An 11,526-nucleotide genomic window follows, 5' to 3' on the forward strand; every position below is an offset into this window, starting at 1 on the left:
GCCAACATCACACTCAAGGGGCAAAATAATAATAATAATAATATTCTTTAAAATCCAGAACAAGACAAGGATGTCCTCATTCACCACTCTTATTCAACATAGTACCGGAAGTCTTAGCCACAGAGATCAGACAAGAAGAAAAAATAAAAGGCATTAAAATTGGAAAGGAGGAAATAAAATTGTCATTATTCACAGATGGCATGATATTGTAAGTAGAAAACCCTAAATACTCCAACAAAAAAAACATAAGATTTAATAAATGAATTTGGCAAAATAGCAGGATACAAAATTAATATCCAGAAATTGATGGCATTTTTATACACCAATAATAAACTCTCAGAAAGAGATACTAAAAAGCAATCCCATTTACCATTGCAACAACAACAACAAAATAAGATAGAGGGAATATACTTAAACAAAGATGTATGAGACATGTACTCGGAACACTATAGTACATTGATAAAGGAAATAGAGGAAGACACAAGGAAGTGGAAGCATATACTGTGTTCATGGATTGGAAGAATTAACATCATTAAAATGTCCATACTACCTAAAGCAATCTACAGATTCAAAGCAGTCCCCATTAAAATACCTAAGGCATATTTCACAGATATAGAACAAATATTCCAAAAATATATATGGAACCAAAAGAGACCCTGAATAGCCTCAACAATCTGGAGAAAGAAAAACAAAGTTGAAGGGTTCAAAACACTGTATATCAAATTATACTACAAAGCCACTGAAATCAAAAGAGCCTGCTACTGGCACAAGTACTGGCATATAGATAAATCGAACAGAATAGAGACCCCAGAAATTGATCCACACCATTATGGTCAATTAATATTTCAAAAAAGAGGCAAGAGCATACAAGCAAGCAAACATAGTCTCTTCATTAAATGGTATTGGAAAAATTGGACAGGTACATGCAAAAATAAATAAATAAATAAATAAATAAATAAATAAATAAATAAATAAATAAATAAAAGAAACTGGACCACCAACTTACACCATCACCATACTTAAGAATATACTCAAAATGGATAAAATGCTTAAATGTAAGTTGTGAAATCATAAAATCCTACACGAATACATAGGCAGTAATATCTCAGACAACTCATGCAACAGTATTTTCACCAATACAACACCTAGGACAAAAGATACAAAGGAAATAATAAACAAATGGGATTATATCAAACTAAAAATTTATGCACAGCAAATGAAACTATCAACAAAATGAAAAGGGAACCCACTGTACAACAGGAAAACATATTTGTCAATAACACATCTGATAAGGGGTTAATTTCCTAAATATACAAAGAACTCATACACTTGAAACCAGGAAGACCAACAATCTAATTAAAAAATGGGCAACAGATCTGAATAAACACTTCTCCAAAGAAAACATACAGATGGTCAAACAGCACATGAAAAAATGCTCAATGTCACTAATCATCAGAGAGATGCAAACTAAAACAACAATGAGGTATCTCCTTACACCTGCAAAATGGGTACCATCAATAATCCAACAAAAAACAAGTGCTGGCTAAGATGTGGAGAAAAGGGAACCCTAGTACACTGCTGTTGGAAATGCAGACTGGTATAGACAGTATGGAAAACAGTATGGAGTTTTCTAAAAAAATTAAAAATGAAACTGCTACCTGACCCAGTGGTCCCACTTCTGGGAATATACCCTAATTATCCTGAAACACCAATCAGAAAGAATATATGCACCCCAATGTTCATAGCACCATTATTTACAATAGCTAAGATCTGGAAACAGCCCAAGTGCCCATTAGTAGATAAATGGATAAAAAGCTGTGGTACATTTACACCATGGAATATGTGGCTATAAAAAAGGAGGTCCTACTTTTTGTGACAGCATGGATGGACCTGAAGATTATCATGTTAAGTAAAATATGCCAGGTAGAGAATGACAAATATCACATGATCTCACTTATGTGTGGAATCTAGTTAACAAAATAAACTGAAGAACAAAATAGGTTGAGAGGCATGGATGCGTGGAACAGAATGACAGATCTCAGAGAGTAGGGGTTGGAAGGGAGGGGAAGAGATTAACCTTAAAACATAAATGCATAGCCCATGGACACAGACCAGAGTGTCGGGAAGGCCTGGGGTGGGGCAGGGGCTGGGTGGAGAGAGGCAAAGGAGGGGTAAATGGGAGGTATCTGTAATAATGTCAACAATAAATAAAAAAGTGTGTGCATCTGGACAAAAAAGAATTAAATATAATTGCATGGAAACACAAAAGAACCAGAACAGTTACAGCAATTTTGAGAAAGAAAAACAGAGTTGGAAGAATCAGCTACCTGATATCAAACTATCATACAAGACCATAGGAATCAAAACAGCACAGTACTGGCATAAAAACAGACATATAGATCAATGGGCCCGAAGAAATAACCCAGAAATAAAGCTATGCCTTTATGGTCAATTAATATTTGGCAAAGTAAGCAAAAGAATAAAATGAGGTAATGATAGTTTATTCAATAAATGGTGCTGGGAAAATTGGGCAGATATGTGTAAAAAAATGAAATCAGGCCTTTTTTTTACACTAGACACAAGAATAAACTCAAGATGGATCAAAGACTTAATTGTGAGACTCAAAATCATAAAAATCCTAATAGAAAAAAATTCAGCAAATTATCGATTGTTTCTCATAGCAATATTTTTTGCTGATATATCTCCTTGGGCACAGAAAACAAAAGAAAAAATAAACTAATAAAAAGTTTTTGTACAGCAAAAAAACCATGATCAAAATGAAAAGAAATCCCAATAAATGGGAGAACATATTCACCAATGATACATCTGATAAGGTGTTAATTTCCAAAATTTATAAAGAACTCAACATTAAAAAATCAAACAAGTCAATTAAAAAAATGTGCAATGGACCTGAACAGACACTTCTTCAAAGACGACATACAGATGGTCAATAGATATATGAAAAATTGCTTGATGCCACTAGTCATCAGAGAAATGCAAATTAAAAGCACAGTATGATATCACTTCACACCTGTCAGAATGGCAATTATCAGTAAATTAACAAACAACAAGGGTTGTCGAGGATGTGGAGAAAAGAGAACACTCTTTCACTGTTGGTGGTAATACAGATTGGTGGAGCTACTGGGGAAAACTGGAGTTACCACGATAAATTAAAATAGTACTATTTTATAATTCTATGATTTCACATCTAGGAATATATCCAAAGAAACCCAAAACACTAATTGGAAAGAATGTATGCACCCCTATATTGATTGCAGCATAATTTACAATAGCCAAGATCTGGCAGCTTCCCAAGTGTCTATCAGTAGATGAGTGGATAAAAAAGAGGTGGTACCTTCACACAATGGAATACTACTTGGCCTTGAAAAAGAAGGAAATCTTACCTTTTGCAATCGACCTGGAGGTTAATATGCTAAGTAAAATAAGCCAGACAAAGATAATACTCATAGGATGTCACTTATATTTGGGATATAAAGAACAAAATAAATTAACAAACAAAATAGAAGCAGACTCATAGATACATAGAACAGACTTACAGCTGTTAAATGGGAGGGGTTTTGGGAAATTAAGTGTAAGAAGGTGAAGGGATTAAGAAAAACAAAACATAAAAACAAAAACAAACATACGAAAAACCTCATAGATGAAGACAACAGTATGGCGATAACCAGGGGGCAAGGGAGATCAGGGGAGGTAGAAGAGGGTAAAGTGGGCATAAATGGTGACTGAAGGAGACTTGACTTTGGTAAACAAATATAATGTACAGATCATTGTACACCCAAAACCTATATAATTTCATTAACCAATATCACCCCAATAAATTCAATAAAAATAAAAATAAATAAAATTATAAATAAATAAATAGCTATTGCTCTTTTAAAAATTAAAATTCTCACAGTTTTAACTTTTCTATTTTCTCACTTACAAACTTTCCTTAGCCTTAGAATTTATATGGCCCTCTTTTACATCACATATTTAGATTTCCCCCCAACCTCACAATCTTTACCTTTGAAATGGAGTATTAGTACATTACATTTAATGTAATCATTGATATATTTGAATTTATATTTTTTTGTGCTTTGTGTTTTCCTTGACAGTTATTTTTCTTTTTTTTCTTCCTTAAATATTTTTTGATCATTGGTTTTGTTTTAATCTTTTAAGTTATTGCCTAACATTTGTTTGGAAAATATATATTCTATTTCTCATCTTTTAGTGTTTACTCCATAAATTACAACATCCACACTTAAAAAATAAAAGTTTAAAATCAGCAAAATTTTTCATTTTCCTCCCAAGTGATTAAAAAAAATTTCCAGCACTTTAATTTGAAACTTTTTACAAAATTGAACCCCATCAGACATTATCACTGTTTTATACTGTAAATATTCATTTAAAACTATGCACATATTTATCACTTTCTTTTTTCTGTATTTCTTCTATCAAGGATTACTTCTTTTTCTGCCTTAAAATCATTCTTCGAATATTTCTTTGTGAGGGTTGTTGCATGATAATTTTCTCCATTTATTTTTGTCTGATAATATTTTATACTCAAAAGGTATTTTTACTGGATATAGAGTTCTAAATTGGCAGGTGGCTTGTTTTTGTTTTTTTTGTTTGTTTTTTTTTGTTTTTTTTTCGGAACAATGTATATATTATCCCATTATCTTTTGATTTCCACTGTTATTGAAAAACCAGAAACCAGTTCATCTACCACTCCTTTGATGATAGTGTCTTTTTTCTTAGAATGTTCATTAATGTGTTCTCTTTGATGTTTGGCTGTTTCATTATGATATGTCTAAGTGTGGGTTTCTTTCTCTTTTTTTCCTAGCAGAAATATTTGTTTTTTTGCTTTTCTTTTTTATTTTATATTTATTTGAGGTGTACAACATAGTGATAATACAATTATATAATTTATGAAATGGTGTGGGTTTCTTTCATTTATTTGTTTTTAGGCTTCATTAAGCTTCTTGGATCTATGGTGTATTTTGTTGTTGCTGGAAAACTCATAACCAATATCTTTTTCAATATTGCTTCAACATTTTCTCTTTTTTAAAAAGTATGCTTTTATTGATTTGAGAGAGAGAGAAACGGAGAGAGAGATAGAAACACTGATGAGAGAGAAACATGGATCGACTGTCTCCTGCATGCCCCCTACTGGGGATCGAGCATGCAATCTGGGCATGTGTCATGACTTGGAATCAAACTGGTGACCTCTTGGTGCATGAGACAATGCTCAATCCACTGAGCCACACCACCAGGGCTACATTTTCTTTCTCTTACCTCTTTCTGGGACACAAATTAACCACATGTTAGACTTTCTTGTTTTTGATTTTTTTCCTTGCCTTATACCTCTCTTCCATATTTTCAATATTTTTTTTTCTCTTCATGCTTGCATTGTAGCTCATTTCTTCTGACTTATGTTACAGTACAAAAGTTCTCTCTAGTTATGTCTAATATCCCACAAATGCCCTATATTTTATTTATTTTTATACTTTTGCTACTGTATTTTTTACTGTGATAAGTTCAATCAAATCTGCTTAGCCTCATTTTATAGTGTCTTGCTTCCTCCAAAATTGTTAATAATTCTCTTTTAATATTTTGAGACTAGTAAATAGTTATTTTAGTTGTATTTCTGATAACTTTAATATCTTAAGTTTTCTTGTGAATCTGTTATTTTTTCTATTGGCTTTCACTCTGGGTACGTGGGTTATCATCATTTTGTGTTGTTCATGCAGAATAAAGGTGACTTCAGCAAAGGAGAATTATCATATGCTTCTGGATATTTAAAAATACTATAAGACTGTTACGTTGTTAAACTAAATTCATAGCTTGAGGTTATCTGGTGATTCAGATAATATGTATTTGTATAATAAAAATAATATTCTTGTGGTTGACTATTACCCTGGTATTCTATACTTTGAGGACCAAACTTACAAAGTTCAAATTTTCCTAGATTGCCAAATATTCTCAAGGTCAAATGAGCTTCTGTGTTTTTACTTTTCTATAGATTCTCATTTTTTCTTTACATTTTGCCTAGTAGTTCCTGTCATCATTTTTTTGTCCCCTCTAAAGAGATTTCAAATACAAATATTTTTTCAGTTTTTTAATTCACTTTCTTAGGAAATGTTGATAATAACCTAACCTCTCATTACTGCAATGGGAGTCATTCCCTTACTTTTTTGCAAACTCACCCATGCATTTAAAAGGATATGATTATTTTTCTAGCATTTCTAGGTGTACTATAGTGAGAGACTTTTCATTTTTCTGACAATAAGGTTGGAAATAGGAGTCTCCTGAATTTATATTAATAAATATAAACAATTAAGATGTACCAAAAAACTGGGCCAAACTATGAATGAGCCTCAGGGCCACTCTTGCTCCTCCAGAACAGTGTTCAGGTTCGAAGTACCTGTTCTGTGCCTCCCTTTTCTTGAATCTTCTTACTGCAGTAGAATTTTCTAAACTGCCCATATCAGCTTTTCTTTTGGCTTTATCCTGCTTCAATGTTTCCCAGTCCTAGCTTACCACATCAACCACTTGGAAAAGAAAAGGGATATTGTACCAGTCTACTACTATTTACATTTCTTTTACCTGATTTGATTATGTGCATGCCTAATTGTATGATTTTGAGGACTCCATTTTGCCCTAGTCATTATTATTTCTCTTACTGGGGAGTATAATATAGAAAAACCACCCTGAATAATCAACTGTAACTGAAGACTAGCTGGAGAGCACCCTCATAACCAAGGAGCCTAAAGTGGAGACCACATAGAAACTGGTAAGAAGTGTGGATGTGTGAGGGCTGGCTGGGCTCCCACAGGCAGCAACTGAAGGTCCAGAGGGATATCTCAGCTGTGGGGGGTTCCCAATGAGGACTCTGGTGCCTAAACCTCAGGCTGGGTTTCCCAACCAAGAACATCAGAACTAAGAAAAGTGCCCACATAACATTTGGCTGTGAAAAGCAGCAAGGTTTCTATCTGCCATGGAGAAATGCTGGAAATGCAGGCACACTCTTAAAGAGCTAACACACAAAGTTTTGTGTGCAGCCACTCACCTTGGACTCCAGTAGAAGGAGGGCAGAGTTGACTGGAGCTGTGTGAGGATAATATAGGGTTGTGGTATCTGGAGATAGATATCAGAAGGCACCCATCTGGATTCCTGTGTTGAGTCATTCCCCCATAACTACAGAGGACATCTTTCTCAGGCAGACAATTTGCTGCTTTTGCCTGGGAGGGGGGAGGGAAGAAATTGACCTACCCTGCTGGAAAATCTTTCACCCTACCCAGAGGAGATTCTATAGACTGGGGTCTTTTAGAGAATGATAGTGATCAGCCCCCCATCCTGTGGAGTTTCTACAGCCTAAAACTCATTAAGAGAATAAGATTAATCAGCCTACAGGCAGAGGCAGACCTCAGAATGCTTTGAGTGTTTGCCTGATCTGCTTCTGGACCTGGGCCTAGGAAAAGCAGATTTTGGTGTGCAACTTGGTCCTGTTCAACTGCACCCAGCTCCAGCAGAGGAGACCTCAGGCTGAGGGTTGTTGATAGCTCCAAACAGGGCACTCAGGGCCAATCACACACTCTGTCTGACATTGGCTTGCACCAGAGACCCTCCAAAAATACTCAGAGTCCTAGCAGGACTACCTAATACATAGAAACCAACCCAAACAGGCATCCAATATGGGGAGACAAAAAAAAAAAAAAAAAGCCCTAAATAAAAGAACAAAAGAAGTCTCCAGAAAAAGAGCTAAATGAAATGAACATAAGCAATCTATCAGATATAGAGCTCAAAATACTGATTGTAAGGATGCTCAACAGCATGAAAAAGATATGGAAACTATGAAGGTAATTAACAATGACATAGCAGAAATAAAGAATACATTGGAAGGAATAAACAGCAGATTGGAGGAAGCTGAGGATTGGATCAGTGAATTAGAAGACAGGATAGAAAAAAATCACTCAATCAGGGATCCAAAAAGAAAAAACAATTAAAAAACAGGAGGTCAGTTGAAGGGAGCTATGGGACAACATGAAATATAACAATTTTTGCATTCTAGGAGTGCCAGAAGAGGTAAAAAGTAAGCAAGGTTTAGAGAACCTGTTTGAAGAAATAATGGCAGAAAACTTCCATAACCTGGTCAGGGAAAATATCACACAAGTTAATGAGACACAAAGAGTCCCAAGCAAGAAGAATCCAAAGAGGCCCATGCCCAGACACATCATAATTAAAATGTCAAAAATTCAAGACAAAGAGAGAATCTTAAAGGCAGCTAAAGAAAAGCAATCTGTGACCTACAAAGGAACTCCCATAAGTCTGTCAGCTGACTCTACATCAGAAACTCTACAGGCCAGAAGGGAATGGCATGAAACATTCAAGGAAATGCAAAACAAGGATCTGAAACCAAGACTGCTCTGTCCAGCAAGACTATCATTTAAGATAGATGGTGAAATAAAGAGGTTCCCCGACAAAAAAAGGCTAAAGGAGTTTATCACCACTAAACCCACATTGCACAAAATGTTAAAGGAACTGCTGTAATTAGAAGTAGAAATAGAGAGAAAAACATAGGCATAAAGAATTAAAATGGCAATAGATAAGTATCTATTAATAATAATCTTAAATGTAAATGGATTAAATCCCCTAATAAAAAAACATAGGGTGGCTAAATGGATAAGAAAATATGACCCAAATATATGTGTCTACAAAAGACTCACACAGAATGAGAGTGAAGTGATGGGAAAAAAATAACACGCAAATGGAAATGAAGAGAAAAAAAAAAGCTGGGGTGGCAATACTCATATCAGACAAAATAGACTTCAAAATGAAGACCATAATGAAACACAAGAAAGGTAACTACATAATACTAAAGGGATTAATCCAAAAAGAGGATATAACCCTGATAAACATATATACACCCAATATAGGCGCACCTAAATTTGTAAAAAAAACTTCTGGAGGACTTTAAGGGAGAGACCGACAGCAATACAGTCATAGTAGGGGACTTTAACACCTCACTGATTTCACTGGATAGGTCTTCTACACAAAAAAATCAACAAGAAAACTTTGACCCTAAATGACATACTAGATCAAATGGATTTAATTGACATTTACAGAACATTCCAGCCCCAAACTGCAGAATATACATTCTTCTCAAGTGCACATCAGTAGATGAGTGACTAAAAAAGCTGTGGTACATTTATACCATGGAATACTATGCAGCTGTAAAAAAGAGAGATCACTTATCCTTTGGGGCAGCATGGAGGGACCTGGAGAGTATTATGCTTAGGGAAATAAGTAAGTCAGAGAAAGACAAGTACCACATGATCTCAGTTATATGTGGAATCTAATGAACAAAATAAACTGATGAACAAAATAGATCAAGAGACATAGAAGCATGGAACAGACTGAGGGATCTCAGAGGGAAGGTGGAGGTGAGGGAGTGGGTTGGGAGAGATTAATAGAAGAACTTATATGTCTGTAAGCATAACCCATGGACACAGACATTGTTATGGGAAAGGCCTGGGAGTGGGGTGGATGCAGGGTGGAGGGGATCAATGGGGAAAAAGGGGGTCATCTGTAATGCTTTCAACAATAAAGATAAATTTGAAAAAAGCAACAAAAAACAAACAACAACAACCACCAAAAATAACATAGGCTTTAAAACTAAATAATTTCCATAACTTAACAGTTTAGTCATTCACTAAATTTACAGATTACTTAAAAATAAAAAAGTACACTTAATCCATTTTGCATATGATCTAATGGTTTCTCTACACTTATAAGAAATTTTACAAGTCTTGTGGTAGTATGTTCATTCCATCCTTCTAAAACAAGTAACACACTCTATTCCTATCTAGCTCTTCCAATGTCAAATAACCTTTCTTAAGGTCTTTACCTATTATTTATTAAAAGTTTATATTTTCTTCAGTGTTGGTGTTTGTCATAGAGATTGAAAGTATACCATTTTTGAAAGACACTTAAGAGTGCAATCAAATAGGACCTGAATTATTCATGCCTTAAACTGAGAATAGGCAAAATGTGTCTTTTCTTTCACTCTTTCTCTGTAACATCCAGTCCTCTTCATCTTCTATCCGTTTCATGTTCTCAGTGCCTACCTGTTCTCTGCCACAGTTCAATAAAAGGACTGATTTGCTATTGGTAAAGTACACTTTAGTATTTAAATTTTTTAGAGCATTGGGTAGCAATATAAGAAATTGTTTCTTTTTTTCCTCCTTTCTCTAAGGCAGGATTAATAATTCTGAAGCAGGGTGTGAGTCCCAGCCCCAGACCCAGGTAATACATGTAGGGGAATGAATGCTGAGCAAGAATCTTCATCTATCTGAGGGGCAAGAGACCTAGGGCTCTCTTGTCAATCTTTCAGTCACCTCAAATAATTCTAGTCTCTTCAGAAACTCTGAGATTTTAAAGCTTATAATGGTTTGACTCAATGTTCTTAGCCTTGGTCCATGCAGACCCCTACACCAAGTTAGAAGATGGTTAGAGATCCTCATTGTTCAAACCATTATTCACAGTGTAAACAAATAATGTATTATTCAAGCCAAATATGGGCTCCTAACTCCTAGTCACATTTGTACCACCACTTGGCCATCACAGTAAAGCTATTTCTTCCTGAGCCCTCAACTTAACTTTTTCTACTTAAGTATATAGTAATGAATCTTAATGTATTATTTTTTTTCTTGCATAATAGTAGAAATCTCCAATTTTTTGCAGCTAGCCCTTTATTCATTTGTTAATTCATTCAAATAAATATTTATTGTTTACTATGTGTTCCACCTTCTTGGAATATAGCTGTAAATAATACAGGCAAGATCCTTTTCCTCTTGGAGCTTACAGTATAGGGGGAAAGAAAAAAACAATTAGTAAGTAAATATATACAATAATGTTATATAATGATAAGTTGTATGAGAAAAATTAAGGCTAAGGTAATGTTTTAGAGAGTATCAGAAGGGATTGTGAATTTTTTTGGTAAGGTCAACATGGCATAATTAGCATATTATAATTTCTTGTCATAAGACCTTCAAGACTTTTTGGTCTTCAAGATATAAAGTAGCTCATTCCTGGAAGGAAATAGGGTGTATGCACCAGTCAGTTCTGCTGTGCATGACCCCTTATATAGAAAGTAAGAATATGAAAACATCTCTCCTTGGTCACTGAGATGAAACTAAGGAAGAATTGGCCATAGAGGGCTTGTTGTATTAAATTCATGGCTTCTACATTGTGATAATTATGTAAAGTTTAATATATACAAACATAAAAAGAGAATGATGAAGCCCCCATACATCCATAACTCACCTTCAATGATTATCATTTTGCCACATTTGCTTTATCTAAATATTTTCTTTTGCTAAAATATTTAAAAGCAAACCTAGATATCACACCTTTTCACATCTATATATTTCGTTGTTCATCTCTTTAAGAACAGACATTTTCTTACATAATCACTGTTAACATCATACCTAACAAAAAGAAAATGTTGGGATTTTTTCATGTCAT

This window comes from Miniopterus schreibersii, assembly GCF_964146895.1.
Source record: "Miniopterus schreibersii genome assembly, chromosome: X".
Lineage (NCBI taxonomy): Eukaryota > Metazoa > Chordata > Mammalia > Chiroptera > Miniopteridae > Miniopterus > Miniopterus schreibersii.